Genomic DNA, 22,805 nt, shown 5'->3' with positions numbered 1-22,805 from the left:
GTATAGAGGAAATCATCTGCTATTACTTTTTTAAATAAGACAGTTGCTGGATTTAAATCTATCATTTATCCCTTTAATGAAAAAAGCTGGTAGTAACCTACATTTGTGGCTCTTGTGAAGTTCGTTATCTTCTAAGTGCCATGCCTAGTGGCGTGGACAGACATGGTCTTCCAAAGTTTCCAACCATAGCAAAAGTGGATGACTTCGTTGTCGGAGTTCTGGTTAAGCCAGTCTTTAATGTTGTCTAGTTGCTTCCTTTGTTGTTGGCCTCTCGCTCTTCTTCTGTTAATCCTTCCAGTGGTAATTAGGCACTCCAACCCTTCTGCATGGATAACATGTTCGAAGACGTCCAATTGTTTTCTTTTGATATTATTTGAGTTCTCTTGTTCTTCCAGGCTCATTCAATACTTCTTCGTTAGTTCTTTTCTTCACCCAGCTTACCCCATTGGGATCCTTCTTAAGTACCACATTTTGAAGCTGTTGATTTTCTTTTCTTCCTCTTTCCCAATGCTCCAAGCTTCACATCCATAATTCATTACTAACCAAACACAACATTTTGGTACACGGATTTTCATTTCAAGACTCAAGCTGATGTTTCTTAGAACGTTGCTTAATTTTGTAAAAACACATCTGGCTTGTCCAATCCTCCTTCAGATTGCAGTACTGCTTTTAACATCAGATGTTATTGTGCTTCTTAGATAGTTGAATTTATTGATGTGTTCTAACTTACTTCCATTTACCGTGATGTTGCAGACTGGAATATCCTTTTATTTTCTCATTACCATAATGCATATTTTCTTGTAGTAGAGTGTAAGTGCATGTCTACCACTTTCCCTTATGACCGCTTGGATTAGTTTTTGCAAGTCTTCTTCAGCTGTTGCTATAAGTACAGTGTGGCTAGCATAGCAGACTTTGACGATAACTCTCCTGCCTATCTTTACACCATCCACCCCTTCAGTTCTTCTGAGGATGCATTCACCATATAGGGAAGTTGTGAAGTTATCTCTTGAATACAACTTTGTTTCTTAGAAACTATTTTTTTTTCCCCAGTTTGCTATTGAATTACCTTACAGTTAACTGCAAAAATGCTGCATAGCTGTGATATGCTATTTCAATAGAGAGAACTACAGGGCGGTTAGGGATTTGGGTCAATGGTGGTTACAGTTCATAGGGTGAGAAATTGGGCTTATTTGCAATATTTTTTGGAGCTCGAAAACATACCTGTGGTGTGCATGCACACTTGTGTAATGAATCATGCTGGACAGCAATAGGTCGAATTTTCATTCCAGGGTCAGGAGCTTGAAAACTGGAACATTTCCCGGTCCTGACCCTACATCATGTCAGTGACGGTGACGTCATGTAATTTTCAAAGCGGCAGCTGCTAATTGGCAAGGCAGAGAGCTCGGTGTCCAATTAGAGGCATCAAGTACAGCCAGGAGGCTGTAATTTCTGAGAATGTGAAATCTTGCCGGAATTTTCCATTGGCATCGGGTGGGGGCGGGACAATATGACAAGAAGGTCAAAAATCAGTTTTACGCCGTCATGAAATCAGTTTGCAATCATTACCTCCACCCGTCAATGGCGGGCCACGTTTCCCACCACCGTACGTCCCAGAAATTTTAACACATTTGCGTCTAATTATAAGCCCTGTTCACCAGAATCATCTCCCCACGTCAAATTTACTGCCCATGTCGATGTGACTTCAGAACTTCCAAAGCCTCACAACGGCTTTTATAAGGTGTGCCCCTGGTGACCTAAACTTCAAGGGAAATCCGGAGGTGGGTGCTCACAACCCTGCACGATGCTCAGGAGCGTCACCCGTAGGACATCAAGGAAGAGGCACTACACATTCACAGGAGGCACAGGCAAGTTGTTTTTTCCAGGTTGGCTTTCAGTGCAGTGCCGGGGCAAGGATTCCAGTGCAGGTCAGACCGGAGTGGTGAGGGTTGGGGGGGGGGGGGGGGGGGGGGGGGGGGGGGGGGGGGGGGGGGGGGGGGGGTGCAAGGCAGCACAACCAGCCTGAAGGAAATACTCAAGCACATGCTGGGGGCACCTGGCTCGGCAGAGAGAGCGGCACCTCCCTCAAGATGAGGGACGGCAGAGCCTGCTATGCTTGCAACTGAACATCCACAGTGAGCCATCACTCATAGGCACCTTGCTGGACCCAGGCTCTATAAACGGTGCCTGTTATTCCTGCAGATGACTGAGAACCAGTGTCGCTGAAGACTGTGCATGTCTAGGGAAATGGTCAGTCACATATACCACCTGCTGCAGGATTTGGCGTCACAGGGACATAGAGGGCATTCACCGCCAGTGGCCGTGAAAGTGACCAGAGTGCTCAATTTTTACGCCAGTGGCTCCTTCCAAGGCTCCACAGGTGACCTGTGCATAATCTTACAAGCCTCCACTCACAAGTGTACCCAGGAGGTCATGGACACCACCTTCACAAAGGCACAGAAAATTGTGCATTTTGTTTGGGATCAGGAAATCCAGGGAGCAAGAGTGCTGGGATTTTGCAGATCTCAAGTTTTTCATAGGTGCAGGATGCCATTGGCTGCACTCACTTGGTGCTTAAATCTCTGTGACAACAAGCAGTCAACTACGTCAACCACAAAGGCTTCCACTTGCTGAATGTTCAGCTGGTGTGCAACCACCAGAAACGCATCATGCAGGTCTGCACACGATTCCCCGGGTGCATCCACGACTCCTACATTGTTAGCAGGTCTCAGATCTCTGACATTTTCCAGGGTCCACAGAGGCTGCAGGGATGGCTCCTTGGGGCAAGGGCTACCCACAGAGGACGTGGCTGATGACGCCTGTGCAGCAGCCTCAGACTGCAGCAGGACAACGGTACAACGGGGCTGATGCTGCGCCCCAGACTTTGGTGGAGCAAACAATAGGCATTTTGAAAATGAGGTCCTGGTGCCTTGACAGGTCTGGTGGAGCAAGGCAGTCCCCAGTGGGTGTCACGCATCATCGTCGCTTGCTGCACGCTGCACAATCTGGCACTGCAAAGCGGGGAGGAGTTGGCTAAGGAGGAGATGGAGGATCTGCACTTATCTTCCAATGAGGAGGACGTTGAAGGGGATGACGATGATGAGGTCCTCGAAGCTGAGGATGCCACAGCACTGGCCAGATGAGGCAGGTGCGCCCAGGAGGCCCTCACAACTGCAAGGTTCATGAGGACAGTCCTGACATCCTCACCTTGCATCTGTGAATGTTTGATTCCTGTGTGGCTGATGGCAGCGCACTTTAGGGGAGAAGATGGCATAGTGGTATTGTCACTAGATTAATATTCTAGCGACCCAGGGTAATTCTTTGAGGATCTGGGTTCAAATCCCATCTGCCACCAAGGCAGATGGTGAAATTTGAACCCAATAAAAATCTGGAATTTAAAAAGCCTGGTGATGGCCATGAAACCATTGCTGATTGTCAGAAAAATCCATCTGCTTCATTAACGCCCTTTACAGAAGGAGATCTGCAGTCCATAATTGGTCTGGTCTACATATAACTCCAGACCACAGCAATGTGGTTTACTCTTAAATACCCTTAGAACAAGAGCAATTAGGGATGGGCAATAACTGCTGGCCTAGCCAGTGACACCCACATCCTATGACGAATAAATAAAAAAACACCCTCAGTGCCCAGGATCATGTCCTGGAGATGCAGCGGAGGCCCTTGTCGTCACTAAATTCCAGGAGGCTGATAACGGCATGCAGTGAGGACACTCCATAGATCTTCACATTGCCTCTGTTGAATGTTTGACTCCTGTCTAACTGAGGGCAGCTTGCTTGTGCTCTGTGATCAGGATCATGTCATGGAGGTGCGGCCGTGAAACTTGAAGTGCACCTGATCCTTTGTCAGCCTTCAGCACCTTCCCCTTCAGGAGCACATTGTCACCAGTCACAGATGGGCCAGCCCTATCTCAAAGGTGCTGAGAGCACAGATAGAATGATGGAACTCTGTGACACCTGCCCACGACATTCTGGCAGCAATGAAAAGCACCATCAAGGTGCAGGCATCAGTAATGTGTCCAGTGAGTGTGAAGCTGGACCATCACTTTGGTCTGAAGGTTCCAACACTGCACAGGAAAGAGGCCCTGGACTGAAACACCTGCCTTTATTTTGTGCAGGAACCAAGGTTTCACATCTGATTGACATAAACACTGTTCATCATAACAAGGAGTCATAGGCAAGGAGGCATTCTTTGCAGTTTAATTACCATAGTGAACATTATGTACAAGTGACTAACACCCATGCCCAGGCTTTGCAACTACTTCTTCTTAACCTTTGTAACCCTGCCACCATGTCTTGGTGCCCCCTGACCCACAGCAGAGGTGGAGACAGGTGCTGACTACTACACCCTGTCTATGATGACTTTGACAGACGTCCTCTGGAGGGCTGAGACCTGGAGGCCTCAGCCTGCTTTTGGGGTCCTGCTATGTGGCAGTGACACCTCGACCTGTGAAACTGGAGCTGCAGGGGTCACAGGAAGAGGGAATTCGGATGGGCTAGGCAATCCCGGAGTCACCTGGGTGAATGGCCCCAGGGTGTGCACCTGTTGATCCTCCTCCCTATGAATGCCCAAGGGCCCCTGGCTGACTCCTTGAGAACAGGAAGCTGGAATGAGAGCGAGCTGGCCTACACCCCTCTCGTGTTGACACCGTTGAAGTCAACTATGGTGTCAGCAATGGAGTTCAGCCCATGCAGCAGTGCAGGACCGATGTGCTGGACCAAGTTCTCCATGGCAGTCGCCATCCTACCAAAGTTGACCTCGGTGCATTGGCATGCTGGCGCATCACCTCATTCTGAAGGGGGATGGGCTCCTCCGTCGTTCCTTGCAATCTGAGGACTGCAGTGGACAGCCCTCCCTGATGTTTCCAATCTTGCCTTTGCAGCTCCAGGAAATGAGGTTTGACAGAGTCCGGAGGCTCCTCATCTGACTCGGACTCAGCAGATTTCTGATCTCCAGCCGTCCTCTAAGAGCTGGAAACCTGGGAAGTCCCTGCCACCGCCTGCTGTAGATCAGACATTGTGTGTGCTCACCAGATTGTGACCCCAAGGCTGCTCTAAAGCTAGGTCCCACTGAGGTTTGTGTCTCTGTGCTGGTGGAGAGTGTGGCTGAGTGTCTTCAATTAGGATGTCATCCTAGGTGTCTTCAGGGCTTGAGTCAAGGGCCTGGCTTGTGGACCCACTTGGCTGCTTCCCAGATGTGCCTGCAAAAGCAAAGAGAGATAATTAGTGCATGGCGGGGACTGTAGAACAGGGAAACTGACTCACAGCATGGTTTCCGGATGGATGTTGCACAGCTGGATCGTCACTTGGTTGAGCACTGTCGACCTCACCATCAGTACAGGAACGGTCCAGATCATCGCCAGCTGGCTGCATGACTCTATTTTCAAAGTCTGTGAGGATCTTAATTTCAGGCATTCCTCCAGCAGTCTGTGACCTCTACCTTTTGTTGTGTGCCAGCTTGTCCTGCATAAATACAGGTGGAGAGAGTGTAAGCAGGACACCTGCCAGACCAGATGAGAAAGATGCCTGACATGTGTGGGTGGTGAATGGTGCCATGGATGGGAAGAGGACATGATCCGCAGGGCAGATGAAGGTGTGTGTAAGTGAATGGTGATGTCCCTTGAACTGGTAGTGAGTGAGATCCCTGTGGATGTGTGATGGGTTTGTGAGTGGGTGAGTTGAGAGTGATGAGAAGAGTGACTTACCCTAGAGGAACGGAGGAGGTCATTCATCCCCTTTTGGCACTGGGTTGGTGTTGGCGCTGACCACCACTGCAACCGTCTCCCATGCTGGATTGGTCAACTTTCTTGGTGGTCTTCTCCCAAAGCAGGAATAGAGGACTTCACGCGGACCTCCACTGCATCTGGTAGGAACCTGAGGGAGGTGTCGCTAAATTTAGAGGCAGCATGTTTCCTTCCTCTGGCAGCCATGGCATTACAGCAGCTTCCAATTCCTTAGAGGAAACTAGCTCTATGTAGATGCAGCCTTTAAATATGGTGCCCGGCTTACAGAAGGCCTCTGATTTGCCTGCCCTGCCAGCAATCCATGAGGCGGGATGCACCAGGAATGGGATGATACGACGCGAAAAGCCTCCATTGCGGCCAGCAGGTAAAACGTCCATTTTCCTGCCTGCGACTGCATTTTGTGCAAATCTGGGATGATTCCACCCTTAGGCTTTTACAGCTCAGGAGGCCAACAGATCCATTGCGTCTGTGTCGACTCTTTGAAAGAACTATCCAATTATTCCCACTCCCCTGCTCTTTCCCCATACCTCTGCTTCCAAACCACTATCACCTATCCAATACCCCAATCTCACACCACCTCAATCCTTTTCGCCAATCTCACACTCCGCCACTCCTTATCTCTAATCTCACACCCCCAATTCCATATCCCCCAACTCATAACCCCCAATCCAATACTCCCTATTGTCTTACCCCAATAAGATTTTTTCATACCATACCCCTAAATGCCTAGCCCTATCATACCCCATCTCCCACAGCACTCACTATTAACTGTCTTGCTGCTCTCATCTCCTTTAAAAAAAGGGTGTTTGAGCACCTGATTCTGCACTCGAGAAAACCACCAAATCCCAGCTCCCTGAACCCCAATCCCATCCACCCAATCCCAACTGCCCAATCCCAGTTGCTTAATTTCAATTGCCCAATCTCAATCCAAGTGCCCAATCGTGTCCAGCCATTAACTGGAAGTTAGAATTTCTTATTGCAAGTTATCGGTTTCTCCAGAGATGGTAACACCTTTTAAACAGCTCAATTGATTTCAAGTTCTTGACCTTCTGAAGCATTGCCTTTCACATTCTTTGAATACTTTGGCAAGGATTCAATTTTTAAAACAAAATTCATTTAAGAGTCAATTATCTTCAATTATCTCCATAAAATTTTAAATATTTTGACCAACTTTATTGCATAAACACATACAAAATAGTGAGCTGTTCTTAGGTACAATGGAGGAATTACTAAGCCGTGCACAATCAAACTATCAAGTAAAGACACCAAGCACAGATACCTTTATGTTTTTCAATGGGAAAATATTTGCCAAGCTGATTGCTTAAAAGATGCGCTGTGAATAGCTCAAATACAAGACAGAAATGTGTCTACAGCTCTAATGATGTTACTCGAGAGCCAGACTCAGAGAAGTAGAAATTTGCCTGGGTCCACTTTCAATCACACTCGCAGGGAGACAGTGTTGAAAATGAGAGACCAGAGGCCAATCCAAAATTGTGTCTGGCACCTCATTAACATTTTTTATTCACGATGCTGGCATCTGTTGTGCCTTGACGTGAGGCTGGTGCAGTTGAACAACACAAATGTCAATCTATTTGCCTCGCTGTCAGCGCCCAAGGGTGAGCCTCTGGAAGGGGTTGTAGTAAGCAATGGAAGGCAATTGTGATAACTGTGGAACAAAAACAGAATTACCTGGAAAAACTCAGCGGGTCTGGCAGCATCGGCGGAGAAGTAAACAGATGACGTTTCGAGTCCTTGAGGACTGTTTTTGTTTTGGATTTCCAGCATCCGCAGTTTTTTTGTTTTTATCTCTGTGATAACTGTGGAGTTGAGAGAGCACTCTTGCTCCCCCTGACTCCACAAGAAGGTATTCTGAAAATGTCTTTGAAAAGAATGAGTTTTTAGTTAACAGCCATAGCAACACCTGAAGACTCCTGTTTGGTGAAGGTTTTACTCCTGTCCCACTCATTACTGCCCAACTTTGATGAGATGTCTTAAAACAGACATTAGACTGTTACAAATAAAAAAGATTGGACATCTGCTTTAGGCCAATTTTGCATCAGGTATTTTTCAGGGATTTTTAGAGCACAGGATGTCAGTCCACAAAATTGGATCTCATCATGCACATTCCCTAAGATGGGTGCAATGGGACACTACTCATAGGAGCCTCAATGAATAATAATGGAGGCCTGTTTGGCCTTCAGGATGATTACCATCATTTTAATGGCCGAAAAATGTGAAACAGTTGAGGGATTTAACACCAGAAGATGAAATTTATTCAATCACATGTTAGAACAAAGTGGAACTAGAAATGATTCATTGTACCTAGTGCCATAAAGGAATTTATACAACAGCCATTACCAGTTTGATGCTAGATGCTGTTACTTTTGCAGAGACATCACTCGTCCCATTCTTGTAGGCTGTCACTTTAATGATCCATGGCTGACGTTTAAAGAGTGGTTTTTCTTTGTTATCTCTGTGACCTGACAGAAGCCTTGAAGATAATGAAGAATGTGCCTTCCTGTGTAAAATGAAATGATACCAGGGTGTGAAGTAAGCAATAATGAGCATGATGCAACAGTAGTGATGCATTTTTAAAAATGCTTTAAACAAAGTGAACATATGTATACTTACTGTTATGAACAGTAAGGCTTCTGTAAGTTATTAATTAAGTCAAATTGATGAGCATGAAACCATTGTTGATTGTCCTAAAAACCCATCTGGTTCACTAATGCACTTTAGGGAAGGAAATCTGCCATCCTTATCTGGTCTGGCCTACATACAACTTCAGGTCCACAGGTCAACCAATTTTGTTGGTTCTTAAATGCCCTCTGAAATGGCCCAGCAAGCCACGGAGTTGTATCAAACCTCTATAAAGTTTAAAAGGAATGAAACAAGATGGATTACCCAGCATCGACGTAGGCATCTGAAACAACAACGGAAAACTCAGCCCTTTCAACCCTGCAAAGACCTCCTTCCTAACATCTGAGGGTTAGTGCCAAAATTGGGAGAGCTGTCTCACAGACTAGTGAAGCAACAGCCTGACATTGTCATGCTCACAGAATCATACCTTACAGGTAATGTCCTAGACATCGCCATCACCATCCCTCGGTATGTCCTGTCCCACCGACAGGACAGACCCAGCAGAGGTGGCGGTACAGTGGTATACAGTTGGGAGGAAGTTGCCCTGGGAATCCTCAACATCGACTGCAGGCCCCATGAAGTCTTATGGCATCAGGTCAAACATGGACAAGGAAACCTCCTGCTGATTACCAGCTACCACCCTCAGCTGATGAATCAGTACTCCTCCATGTTGAACACGATTTAGAGGAAGCATTGAGGGTGGCAAGGGCACAGAATATTCTCTGGGTGGGGGGCTTTAATGTCCATCACCGAGAGAGGCTTGACTGCACCAATACTGATTAAGCTGGCCGAGTCCTAAAGGACATAACTGCTAGACTGGGTCTGTGGCAATTTGTGAGGAAACCAACAAGAGGGAAAAACATAACTGACCACATCCTCACTAACCTGCCTGCCGCAATGATACTGAAGACTTGTGCTCCAGAACTTGCCATACCCCAAGCCAAGTTGTTCCAGTACAGTTACAAAACTGGCATCTACCTGGCAAGGTGGAAAATTGTCCAGGTATGTCCTGTACATAAAAAAGCAGGACAAGTCCAACCTGGTCAATTACCGCCCCAACAGTCTACTCTTGATCATCAGTCAAGTGATGGAAGGGGTCATCAACAGTTCTTAATACCTGCTCACTGAAGCTTGGTTTGGGTTCCACCAGAGTCTCTCAGCTCCTGACCTCATTACAGCCTTGGTTCAAACATGGACAAAAGAGCTGAACTCCAGAGATAAGGTGAGAGTGACTGTCCTTGACATCAAGGCAGCATTTGGCCGAGTGTGGTATCAAGGAGCCTAAGATAAACTGGAGTCAATTGGAATCAGGGGACAACTCTCCATGGTTTGAGTCATACCTAGCACAAAGGAAAATGGTTGTGGTTGTTGGAGGTCAATCATCTCAGTTCCAGGACATCACTGCAGGAGTTCCTCAGGGCAGTGTCCTAGGCCCAACCATCTTCAGCTGCTGCATCAATGGACTTCCTTCCATTATAAGATCAGAAGTGGGGATGTTCGCTGATGATTGCACAATGTTCAGCGCCATTTGCGACTCCTCAGATACTGAAGCAACCATGTCCAAATGCAGCAAGACCTGTACAATATCCAGGCTTGGGCTGACAAGTGGCAAGTATAATTCATGCCACTCAAGTACCAGGCAATGATCATCTCCAACAAGAGAGAATCTAACCATTGCCCCTTGCTATTCAATGGCATTACCATCGCTGAATCAACCACTATCAACATGCTGGGGGTTACCATTGACCAGAAACTGAACTGGACTAGCCATATAAATGCTGTGGCTACAAGAACAGGTCAGAGGCTAGGAATCCTGCGGCAAGTAACTCACGTCCTAACTCCCCAAAGCCTGTCCACCATCTCCAAGGCACAAGTCAGGAGTGTGATGGAATACTCCCCACTTGCCTGGATGAGTGCAGCTCCAACAACACTCAAGAAGCTTGACACAATCCAGGACAAAGCAGTCCGCTTGATTGGCACCACATCCACAAACATTCACTCCCTCCACCACTGACGCACAGTAGTAGCAGTGTGTAACATCTACAAGTTGCACTACAGGATCTCACCAAGGGTCCTTAGACAGCACCTTCCAAACCCATGACCGCTACCATCTAGAAGGACAAAGGCAGCCGACACATGAGAACACCACCACCGGGATGTTCCCCTCCAAGCAACTCCCCATCGTGACTTGGAAATATATCGCCATTCCTTCACTGTTGCTGGATCAAAATCCTGGAACTCCCTCCCTAACAGCACTGTGGGTGTACCTACATCACATGGACTGCAGCAGTTCAAGAAGACAGCTCACCACCAGCTTCTCAGTGGCAATTAGGAATGGGCAATAAATGCTGACCTAGTCAACAATGCTCACATACCATGACTGAATTAAACAAAAGAAATTAGGAACCTAATAACATTAAAGACGGCTGGACAGGCTGAAAGAGCAGTTAGTAAAGCATACGGCAATCTGGACTTTATCAATAGGGGCATGGACTACAAGTGCAACGAAGGTATATTAAAAACTTATATAAAACACTGGTTCAGTCTCAGTTGGAGCATTGTGTCCAGTTCTGGGCACCACACTTTAGGAAGGATGTGAAGGTATTAGAGAGTGCAGAAAAGATTAATGAGAATGATTCCAGGAATATCAAATGCGTAGATAGATTGGGGAAGTTGAATTGTTCTCCTTGGAGAAGAGAAGTTTGAGAGGAGATTTGATAGAGGTATTCAAAATGATGAGGGATCGGAACAGAGTATATAAGGAGAAACTATCCCCCTGTGGAAGGATCGAGAAACATAGGACACAGATTTAAGATAATTGGCAAAAGAAGCAATGGTGATATTAGAAAAAACGTTTTCATGCAGCGAGTGGTTAAGATCTGGAATGCACTGCCTGAGAGTGTGGTGGAGGCAGGTTCAAATGAATTATTCAAAAGGGAATTGGATTATTATCTGGAAAGGAAGAGTGTGCAGGGCCTTGGGGAGAAGGCAGGGTACTAGGTGAATTGTTCCCTCAGAGAGCCAGCACAGAGACAATGGACCAAATGGCCTTCTTCTATGCTGCAACCATTCTATGGTTCTATAATTCCAATCTTTGGAAAAGGAATAGGTCATTCAGCCCCTCAGTCTTTTTTAATCATTCAATGAGATCATGACCAGTGGATTTCTGCTGGTTATGCTCCTGAGAGTCAGGGTCCTCAAGTATGGATGTGATATTTAGCTGCTAATATGGCCTGTCACTTTCAGACAGCCATATTTAAGTGGCAATCCCAGATAATCCCAGCTATTTATAAACCAATAAGGTCAATCCAAGGGCAATTTTAAAAAATTTGTTTCTGGGATGTTGGCATCACTGGCCAGGCCAGCATTTGTTGCCCATCCCCAAATGCCCTTGACAAAGTGGTTACCATGAACTGCTGCAGTCCATTAGGTCATTTGATGTAGATACACCCACAGTGCTGTTAGGGAGAGAGTTCAAGAATTTTGACCCAGTGCCAGTAAGGGAATGGCAATGTAGTTCCAAGTCAGGATGGTGTGTGGCTTTGAAAGGAGTTATCATTACTGTTTGTACAGACTGAAGTCATTGACTGGCAAAAAGATAGTTTTGTAACTATCACAAGGAGTGATGTTTGGGAAATGAGTCTGCAGTGCTAAATGAAAGACCTTTTTTTATATATACAAGCAGATCCCCCATGGCATTGCTAATGACAAGTCGGGGGATACATTTTTTTTATAAGGACAGGACTGTTTTTGCAAAATGCCTTATGTTGCTATGGTGTTGCATCGCTTAAGAACAAAAGTCTAATTATTACTGAATAACCATCACACAGAGCAATCAGTTCCATTATTGTTTGATCAGGGAAGCTGCTTTTCGCCATTTCATGTTGCAGCTCAGGAGATCCGGAACTGTAAGAGCATTTTGTACCTGTAACAAAAACTACTTGGAATATAATGTCCGCACGTATGAGACATAGCAGGGATGAAACCGGTCTATACGAGCAACGTGATACGCACTTTTAAAGAACCGACAGACTGTTATATGTTGTGCTGGTTTTAATTTTCCATTGACTTGGAAAATGCTGCCAACATTTTCAACTTCATACCAAGTAAAAGCGACAGTGAGACTGAGAAGTGAGCCTCCTAACAAAGTTTGAACTATCGTTCTGTGAACTTCAGTTGTAAGACGATTGAGTGCGGTGTAATACCAGCTGTCAATTCATGACATGCCCATTTTCCACTACTGGTTAGACCAAATTCACCCTCAGCATTTTTAATACATTCTTGAAGTTCTCCATGGTATTGTTCATAAAAAATCAATGCTTATATTGTTTTATAAGGACTATGTCATAGAACGCAATGTAACATGCGTTATTCACCCTCGAGTGGAGCATAAATGCCAGCATGGACTTGTTGGGTTGAATGGCCTGTTTCTGTGTCGTTCTGTTGCTAATCCGAATTTTTTTCTCCCTTTATGGCCAGAAAAGTCTTAATTGTGTAAAGCATCTGTGGGTGGAGCCAAAGCTTATTAGCATTGCAGACTGCTGGTTACAACACTATGTTCTTTCTGTGTCTTTAAATGTGAGCTGTGAAGTCATTTAGAGGCTACAGGCAATTAGTGTCAATTTTTATTTCTTTGTATCTTTTTGGTATTTGAAACAAAAATTTAAATGTGGCACTTCATTAGACAACAGACAGGATAGAAGTAGGAGTATGACTTCCTATAGGAAATGTGCTCCACATGTGTACATGTGAGGCACCTCCCAAGATGTTTCATTACTTCAATGGAAATAAATAAATATCAGAAGAGATGTAAAACAAGCTGCTATCATAGCCTTTGCAAGTTCAAAGTTATGTACACTTCATGTGAAGAAGGATTAGAGGGCAATGGATAATGCACTGACATAATTCATTCCTCATTTCAAAGTGATACAATTTGTTATTATTTTTATCTCTTTTACTTTGACTATATATGATTCTAAAGGCAAAACAGGACAATTTGGAGAGTACAGAAGTAGAATTGGATGAAGCGTCATAGATTATTTGCTGTACAGGCTGAGGAGTTGGGTGATACTCAACTAAGGCATTGAAATGTCACCACTGGTGCGAGAGCATAATTACAGAGTGACAAATTTACATGGCAGTTTCCATCATAAATGAGGCCATAAGACATATAATGAAATCTGCACAAATACACATAAAGTGAGTCTCAACTTTCTATGACATTGAGGAGCCAAAAAATCTAGAGTAAGAAAGTCAGAAATGACTCAAAAAGGTGACAATTTCAGACGCAAAACAACCTTAAAAATGAAAAAATAAACCAGCCAATTACTTTTGAGTTTTTCTAACATGGGGTTTGATTTTCAACCCCCACTGGGACCAGGAGCATAGGTGGTCAGGCTCAAAAAATAACTCCATTGCAGCACTGTGAGTAAAGATAGAGCAAGCATAATAATAATGGAAGCTCAATGTGGGAAGGCTGACCCTGGTTCTCTGAGGCACCCCTGCAGGTCATGCTGTAGGTTGTAAAAGCCTGCAGAGAAACACTATGCAGAGCAGAGGGAAGGAAGAAGCCAGCTTCTCAAATGAAACAAATATGGCTGAAAGTAGATGAGGAGGCCAGTATCCTTACAGTAGGATACAGTGCAGAAAGAGCTTCAATGACCCATTAAGGGCAGGAACGGTAAGTGGTATCCTACATTCAAATTCAAACCCCCCAAACTCTGACTTTGCTAGTATTCTCCAAAACAACATTCATCAAATGAACACACCACACAGCTCCACTCATTTCTCTCCCTTGAGGAACCTCCTCACATCCCCATCTAAACAGCCAATATTGACACTCACCTTCGTCGTATTACCCATCCCCCACCCATCCCTCACAGTCACTCGCCACAAACGTTATCCATCCATTTCTCACATTCACAACTTTTTGCTTTATTTCCATGCAGGAGAAGACAGTGTAGAACCCCAGGGAGAGGCAGAAATCCAGGGTTGGCCCTCCAGTCATCCCCACCCTGATTGTTCCAGAGGATGCCAGAAGGAAAAGCCAGTAAAACTTGTGAAATGACTGGTGCTGGTCTGAACTGGTCTTGCATACCTTAAAATGGAACTCCAGTTCAGACCAGCACCAGTCATTTCCAAGTTTTATTGGTTTTTCCTTCTGATTGGCATTGGAGCAGAGTGCCTGGCCATTGTTGATGGAGAGATCGGGGGTCTTTCAAATACCTGGTGACAGGATTAGGTCTCACATAGGCACATGTCACACAACAATCACTCATGTTGATTTGATATCACCAGTGACTGAAATATAAGTGTCTGCACAATGATGAATTTAAATCCTTTCATCTTGCCAGTTCTAATTCATATCTTCAATCTCCACAGGTCCATCAAATGTGATGCAGGAGATGGAGTGGAAGGAGGCTGCAGCACACTCTGAAGAAGCAACAACCCCTGACTCATGCATACGCTCCACCAGCTCAGATGCACATGGTTTGGTGGGGCCTACAAGATTGTTGCATAGTAAACCATATGTCGCATGTGGGTATGTTGGAGACAAGGGCAGCATTGGAGTGGCCCCATCAGAGAGCTCGGGGAACTCCAATCTTTACTCAGCTGAACACAGATGTTTAGCAGCATTTCTAGGGATACTGCACAAAATTGGAGAGAGATTGGAGGAATCCATCTCCAGCATGAGTGCCAATGATGCCTCAGGCCTTGACATTGTTGTCCGCCTCCATGGAAAGAGCACCCATCAGACATGGCAGGCAATCGAGTAAAGATTCACCCTCACCAATGGCCTTCACACTCAATCTGTGTGCAGAAAAGGTGGAGAAAGCCTCGCCTTCGCCATTCAGTGTTTCACTGATGTGCAGCAAAATATTCACAATCTCTTGACTAGCACGGAAGTGCAGATGAATGATGAGGAGGAAGGTGGAGAAAATGTACATGGAAGTGTGGATCTGCTCAAGATATATTTGAGCAATAACCATTTACTTTCATCAGCCAACATTCTTCCCTCAACCGGTGCCACCAACATAGTTTCCTTGTCCTTCACCTTGTTGCTATTTATGGGACTTTGCTATGCACAAAATGGCTACCCTTCCTTGACCTCCATTGTCATGGAGATTGTGCTTCAAAAGTAACTCATTGCATATGAAACTGTTTGGGTCATTTCTGAGCAATATGGTAAAAGTGCTACATAAACACAAGTCCTTCTAATTCTTCATTGTATAGAAGGCAACTTGGAAACATATAGGGTGGGATTTTGTAACCTTGTCACAATGGGGTTGGGGCCAGAAAATGCAGCAAGCCATTCAATAGTCCATTGATTGCAGGGGGACCAGAAAATCCCACGGGTGGGAGGGGCCATAAAATTCCATCCTTAATTTTCAGTAACCTTGCATGTCTGGATGTAATTACCTAACTGATCCAGGGGGAGCACTCAAACATCTTTTGATCCTTGGAAACCGAAGGCTGCTTTTCTTTTTACGAGCTGAATTGTTGCTCTCACAATCTGAAACCATACCACAGCTTTCAATTGAATTTTGGAATCTTGATCTTCTGGTCTGTGAACAAGGAAGAGATCCAACTGGAGACTGCAAAGGAGGTTTTGCCCTTTGTGTACGAATGTGGATTGTCATTTTATATGGTGATCTGCACTTTCTAAATACAAAGAGAGACAATAAAGCTTTTTAACTCTAAGTTCCATAATTACAAATTAAATAGAAAATTCACATTTTTACATTATTTAGCTAGATTCAATGAAACATCTGTTTAATGACTGTGGGCATTCTAATAAGCATAAGATTCATTCCACAGTCCCCAGAGTGGAAGGTATGCTTGCAAGGAGTGCAAGTTGGACAAACTGTCCTCATAATATATGCTTGGCTAAGAGCCCAAACCAATAAAAACTTAAGTTCAACAGGGAATCTGTTTTGACAAGTGAAGTCAATTGTTGACTACTTGATTGACATTTTTAAGTGACTATAATAAGTTGTTCTTTTGCACACTTTTTTGGTCAATGTCTCAATGTTTACTTGGTCAAGATTGAGAGATATAAAATGTTTGGAACCTCTGTTATTGATACTTTAATTGTCAGTCTGATTGACACCTTTATAGGGTATGAAGAGCAGTTTTTTAAAAGAATGGTTTTTTTTTATCTCAGCAGTTCTATGCTTGCCACTGTTATTATATGGCTCATTGGTAATGTACATACTGGGTGAATAACATGGAAGGGGCATAAGTTGACATTGAGCTGGCATGGAGAGTATAAGGGCCATGGGGAGTGGCTGGGAGATTGGTGAAGTGATGAGTTGTGAGGGCTAGAGGGGCTGAAGGTTTTTATTACAAATGGGTCAAAGTCCCAGAGAAACAAAGCAGGCTTTCTAACTAGGCAACCTCAGCACTCACCCACCCCCATGGCTGCCTATGATCTGCTTTCTGGGTCAGTAGGCCCAACTCCATCCCACATCTGCCTTGGTGGAGCGACAACTGTGCAATTCAGGACCCTTTAAACTAAGGCGCGTCTGCCAAGTCGGAAAATTTCTCAACCTGAGCTACCGACTACGGTAGCAAAAGTCCAGCCCATATTGTTCAACTAGAGTTGAGGGGTCTTGGCAGTAGACTGTGCCATAATTGATTTGAAAGTGTTAGATACTAAACCCTTTGTGTCTAAAATAAGAAAGTCTTCCATTGCCCAGTGTTAACATTCCTTGCCAGCAATATTTGTCCAAAACACAAATATATATAAACATTTAATTCATGATGCAATGCTAATGGAATTAAAGTGGTCCTGAAATAGTCCAACTGTTCTGATCTGAGGCACAAATAGCACAAACTAATTAAAGTTTGTAGTTAATAGAAATCTTTGTTAAAGACTTGACAAAAACAGAAGTAAACAAACTTTTGAAAGTGGATCTCAAAATCTTCTTCCAATTAAATATAAGAAGCTATGAGAAAAAGAACACTATCTGCTGACTTACTCTGTTCCAACCATAAGAAAAACTAGAACCACATCTAGATCATCCTTCTAAATGGAGAACAGGGTTACAAATGAAATATAGAAAATAATTGCTTTTAGTTTAGAAAACTTCATTCTGCACTTTGGAATGCCCTGCAATATTCTTGCTCGGGTCAATGAACTAACATGATCCTAAAAATTACTATTGACAAACATTAAGGGATCTTCTGATAAAGATCTTCAAGTTAATGAAGGGTTATGAGACAGTTAATAGTGACAGATTATGCACATATTTAAGATACTCACAAAAATAACAGGGAAGTTAGAAAAAAGTCATTACACAGAGGATGGTTAAAAGTGGAATTCTATGTCACAGTATTGTTCAGACGGAGTTCATAATTATATTAAAAAACAATTAGATAGTTACTTGAAAAAAGGAATATTGAAGAGGAGGGGTACAGAACAGGACAGTGGAATTTAACTAGGGTGAGATATTAAACGATACTGAGACAGCATAAGAGAGTGCAATTTAAATAGATGGCATTTGTAGGCCAACTTGTTAGGACAAACTGTGCTGTGACGTTCCAGATTTCAGGATCCGCGGACAAAACCTTATTGTATTCTTATAACATTCACTTAATTGTGATTTTAACAGAGGCCTGATACCATTTAAAATAATCAGGTTAACGGCTCCACTGCAATAGAAGGTAGGGGACAGCTTATGAACACAGTAAGTATACTTTTGCTAATATTGCCAACAGTCATTTTGAGGCAATGGTTAGCATAAAGTTTAGAGTTGTATTATATCCTCTAACTCCAAGGATGAACATGGATGAATTATACTGGACTTTTTTGATGTTATTTGTGATGCTGGCTGATCCCCATGAGAGTGTAATATCTGTTATTTTATATCAGTATATATTAAAAACCTAATAAACTCAGTTTATATTCTAAATATAATTTTATCCCAACTATATTCATTCAGCAAGGACAAAAGTAATAAAGATTATTTTTATCCGAACTTAACAATGTGATTATCAAGTCATAGAAATGTAGAGAAAGAGAGCATTTTCTTACATAACGCAAGCCTTTAGTAAACTGGCATTAGGTTAGACTACACATCACAAAGAAGACCACAGAGATAATCCACTGCTTTGACAAAGCTGGCTAGGAAGAATAGGAAATGTCTTTCAGCAGCAGTAGAACAGTGGAGCATTTTAAAATCTGGGCCAATCTAATCACTTACCACTTTCTAAGACAAGAATCCCCATGAGGCCAACAGTCCCATTCAAGAGTGGAAAATGCTGCTACTCAGACAGGCTCTGGTTCAATGGGAACTATGCAGTCCTGTGCTATCACACAGTTTATAAGAACTGAATTTACCAGAAGGATAATGACAGTTGGCAGGGTTTTAGACTTGCTGCGGCTTGATGCCAAAGTATTACATGCATGTCAAATACTCTTTTTTTCTTCCAACACTACAACTATTTGTGAGAATTCGCATGGGCAGGCATTACTTAAATATACAATCCACCAACTGCAGACAAAAAACCTTCTAATCCATTACCATGTGTTAGCATTCTTGACTTTCTAACTGACACAATGCTGTTGTGCAGTTCAGTTAAATCCCATTTAACTTCTAGGTTTACCTTGCCTTCTCTATTTAATCTACAGTGTAGAAATGTCACATTGCACAATGCCCTTAACTTACCAGCATTGTGCAATGTGTATGTTTCCGTATGTTTATAGTCAGATAATCACACAGATACATTAAGTATGTTGTCAACTCACACAACTAACAGCAAGTTGCATTGTGTTAAAAAACTGGAACCGAAAATGTTAAATAAAAACCTTTCAATTAAAACAAGTTTTAAAGTGTAGAATCCATAGATTCTGCAGGAAATTGTATCTAAAACATTCTCTGTGGACAGGTGTCAGCGTTTTAAAAATATAATCAAGTTGAAAGGGTCCAACATCAAACGCACCATTTGAAGTGGTAACTGGAGTGAGTCCTGAATGGGTAGCGGTCCAAGGTTGGCAGCCCTTGCAGTGACATAGACTTCACAACATTTTACTCTAAATCCAATTACCCAGCTGGGAGAAGGGACAGTAGCAGAATGACTTGAACCATCATACTGCCTTCCTTTGTTGCTTGGAGACATTTGAGGGATGGGAAAGACCTCCTCCAGAGTCATGCCAGATCAACGCTTCACTGCCACCAAAACAGCATCATAAGGGATTGAAGCTCATGATCAGAAAAGGAGTTTTCATATTAGCAAAGCACTTAACAGGACAGATTTTCCAGTACTTGTGCTCCTGGGTGATAATGATCCACAGGGAGGCACCCAGCTCAGGAGGGTAGTTTTGAGAGATAAGGCCATCTCTACTACCCGGAAGACAAAAGGACAAATGAAGAAGTAGTTTTATAACACCCTCTTCCCCCTGCCCCCTAAACATCTCTATTCCTCTGACTCTAGCTTCTGTACACCTGTTCCTCCTTTAGCTTTGACATTGGCGGGTCTTCCTCTGACATCTGCTCCCCCACTATGCCACATGTTCACATTGGGGAATTCTCTCCCTAAACCTTTCCTCCCTGAATTCCTACATTCTCCTAACTCCCATACTTCCTTCAAATCTCTCCTGAAACCCATCACTGATGAAGATTTTGACCGCTTCTCCAAAATGCTCCCTAGGTGCAGCATTGGTTTCTTCTGTAAAGTGCCTAGGAACATTCTTTTTAAACTTGACATCTTTTACATGGTAAATATCCCAGTATGCTTCATAAATGAGGGACCAAAGCCAAGAAGGAGTCGGAACGTTAGGAGTGATAAACAAAAGCATAGCGCAAGAGACAATATTAAGCTCTTAAAAAGGAGGGAGAGGAGTGTCATAGCAGAGAAATTCAGGAAGTGAATTCTAGAGTGTAAGGTCAAGTCAACTAAAAGCTCTTGAAATCCAAACTGGTTGCCTGCAGCACTTTCATTTTCTCCTAACTGCATTTCTTATTTGTACAAGCATAAAACGCACAGATGGCCCAGGATATGTTCACTGTTAAGCCTATATTTGTTAATGGATCCAAGTTAGTTCCACTATTGGATGGAACTATTCACATCTTTGGAAATATAAAATATTGTAAACTGAAGTACCATCATGTTTTAGAAATATTTATGAATTAGTCCATTTATCTGTTTATTCCTAACACATATCCAATTTTAAATGTGTGGTCTTTCAACATTGCAATCACTACATATAAATCAATTTGTCAAGTTTATCATTAGGAAAATTCAGGGCAATATATGGTTAAAGCTTGTAAATATTTCTGCATATCCTTCTTTGTACAGTTCTATTTTGGATTAGCTTACTGTTTTCTTTAGTATTATCATATTAAAAAGAAAATCTAAAAAAAGATTGGCTCCTTTTCTGTTCTAAAGGAGCAAGTTAGAGTAATATTCTTTCACCCTTGGATCCTAAGTTCGATCTGATGGGCTCAAGTCTTATCTTGGTACTGACTCTAAGGCTACTATGGGATATGAGTCTGAACTATTTCAAACCCAGTTATCAGTGGCTCTTCATTCACAACACGGACATGTCTGTAAGTTGGCACATAGCTGTCAGGTCACTTACAGAAACAATAAGGTTGGTTTATTGGAAATAAGAAGTTCATGCAGTTGAAGATGGAACACTCTTCTGTGTTTAGACTACTACCTTACTGTTAACAATATTACATCCTTTATTTCAGATTTCCAGATCCGCAGTTTATTGCTTTTAATATTTCACCTGACCTGGGAACATTTGTTATCAACATTGGTGCCCAAAAGTGAAGTGATGGGAGGGAGGTTGTGCAGGGGTGGGAAGATACAAAATTAAAAAGATAAACAACATAAAACACAATAATGTTTTCTATATACATACAGTCATAATTTACAATCCTTGCCCCTTATAACCAGCTTGAATTGTCATTGCCAAATGCTAGAAAGGTCGAACTTTGATTAAGCATTTTCATGCATTTCATGTAGCCTTGAAGAGTGCACAGCATTGCCAAAAGCATTGAGTCTGACTGCAGCACCCACCCTAAGTGCTTGTGACCTTGTTGGGATCCCTGCGGGCTACTTTTCAGGCATATGCCAGTCATCAATGTCCAGTTGAATCAGTCAAGTCACAGTAGAATTGGTCCAGGTAACAGGTTACTGTGCCTGCCTTCCATTGTAGTCAGAGATGATACAACAGGAACTTTAAAAGATTTATGTCTGGCTGCTTATTTTGAAGTCTTTGATTTCATGTCCAAAGAACTTTACACACATCCTTCAAATAAAATAATTTACATCAGTAGAAAGAATTGTATTCAATTGCTGGAAATCCAGTATATCCATAAGTTTTATTATAGACGCATTGAGAATGTCTCCCTGGTTCTATCATTAAAAATGGAATTCCAAAAGAGGTGTCCATGAATGACTAATATTTGACTTGGTAATGCTCTAATAGCTAATTGCTTCTCTTAATCCCAAGTAACACCAAAATTTTAATTGCAGGCAATTCCAGGGCTGGCATCCAGAACTGTGAATAATGATCTATGGTCCCAAAATGAGAGACACTTGCTGGTGAACCTTTGAACTGAACCCCCTATCTTCTGGCTCTAAGCCCCACTGATTTGGCATCAACAGCCTGCCAACAATGGCAAAGATTTAGAAATTCCTCCACACAGGTAGGGAAACAGAAGGTGCTTTATTTTTGATGCTAGCTTAGGTTGGATCAAAAGAGAACGGTGTACAAGTGTCAGCTCTGCAAGTTTACATCACTAGATTCAACTTACTTACTGCAGTGGTCTATAGATCTACCACTAGGACATGAGAACTGGATATATCAATGTGCAATGTATGTATGCCGTTTTCCTGCAATTGAAACTAATCAAGCACCAAATGTAAAATGCCCTAAGTTGCTTTTCTAAAGTACGTGGGTAACTCTGCTTCAAAGTGTCAGTTGTGGCTCAGTGGTGGCACTCTCACCTTTAAGTCAGAAGATTGTATGCTCAAGAGCCACTCCAGAGACCTGAGCAAAAAATCCAGGCTGATGGTTCCAGTGCAAAACTGTTAGAGGTATGATCTTTTGGATGAGACTTTAAACTGGGGCCTCATTTGCTTTCTCAGGTGGGTGAAAAGGATCCCATGCCCCTATTTTGAACTGGAGCAGGGGAGTTCTCCCTGATGTTCTAGTTAAAATTTATCTTTCAACCAACACCACTGAAACAGATAATCCGATCATTATCTCATTGATGTTTGTAGGATCTTGCCTTGTGAAACTTGGCTACCATGTTTCCTCCATTAAAGCAATGACAACACTTCAAAGCTACTTAATTGGTTGTAAAGCATTTTGGGACATCTGGAGATTGTGCAAGGTGCAATATACATGCAAATCCATTGTTTCTTTCCTAATGCATTTTAGGAGATGATC

The sequence above is a fragment of the Carcharodon carcharias genome, chromosome 10 (assembly GCF_017639515.1).
Source record: "Carcharodon carcharias isolate sCarCar2 chromosome 10, sCarCar2.pri, whole genome shotgun sequence".
Lineage (NCBI taxonomy): Eukaryota > Metazoa > Chordata > Chondrichthyes > Lamniformes > Lamnidae > Carcharodon > Carcharodon carcharias.
This window is presented reverse-complemented; position numbering follows the sequence as displayed.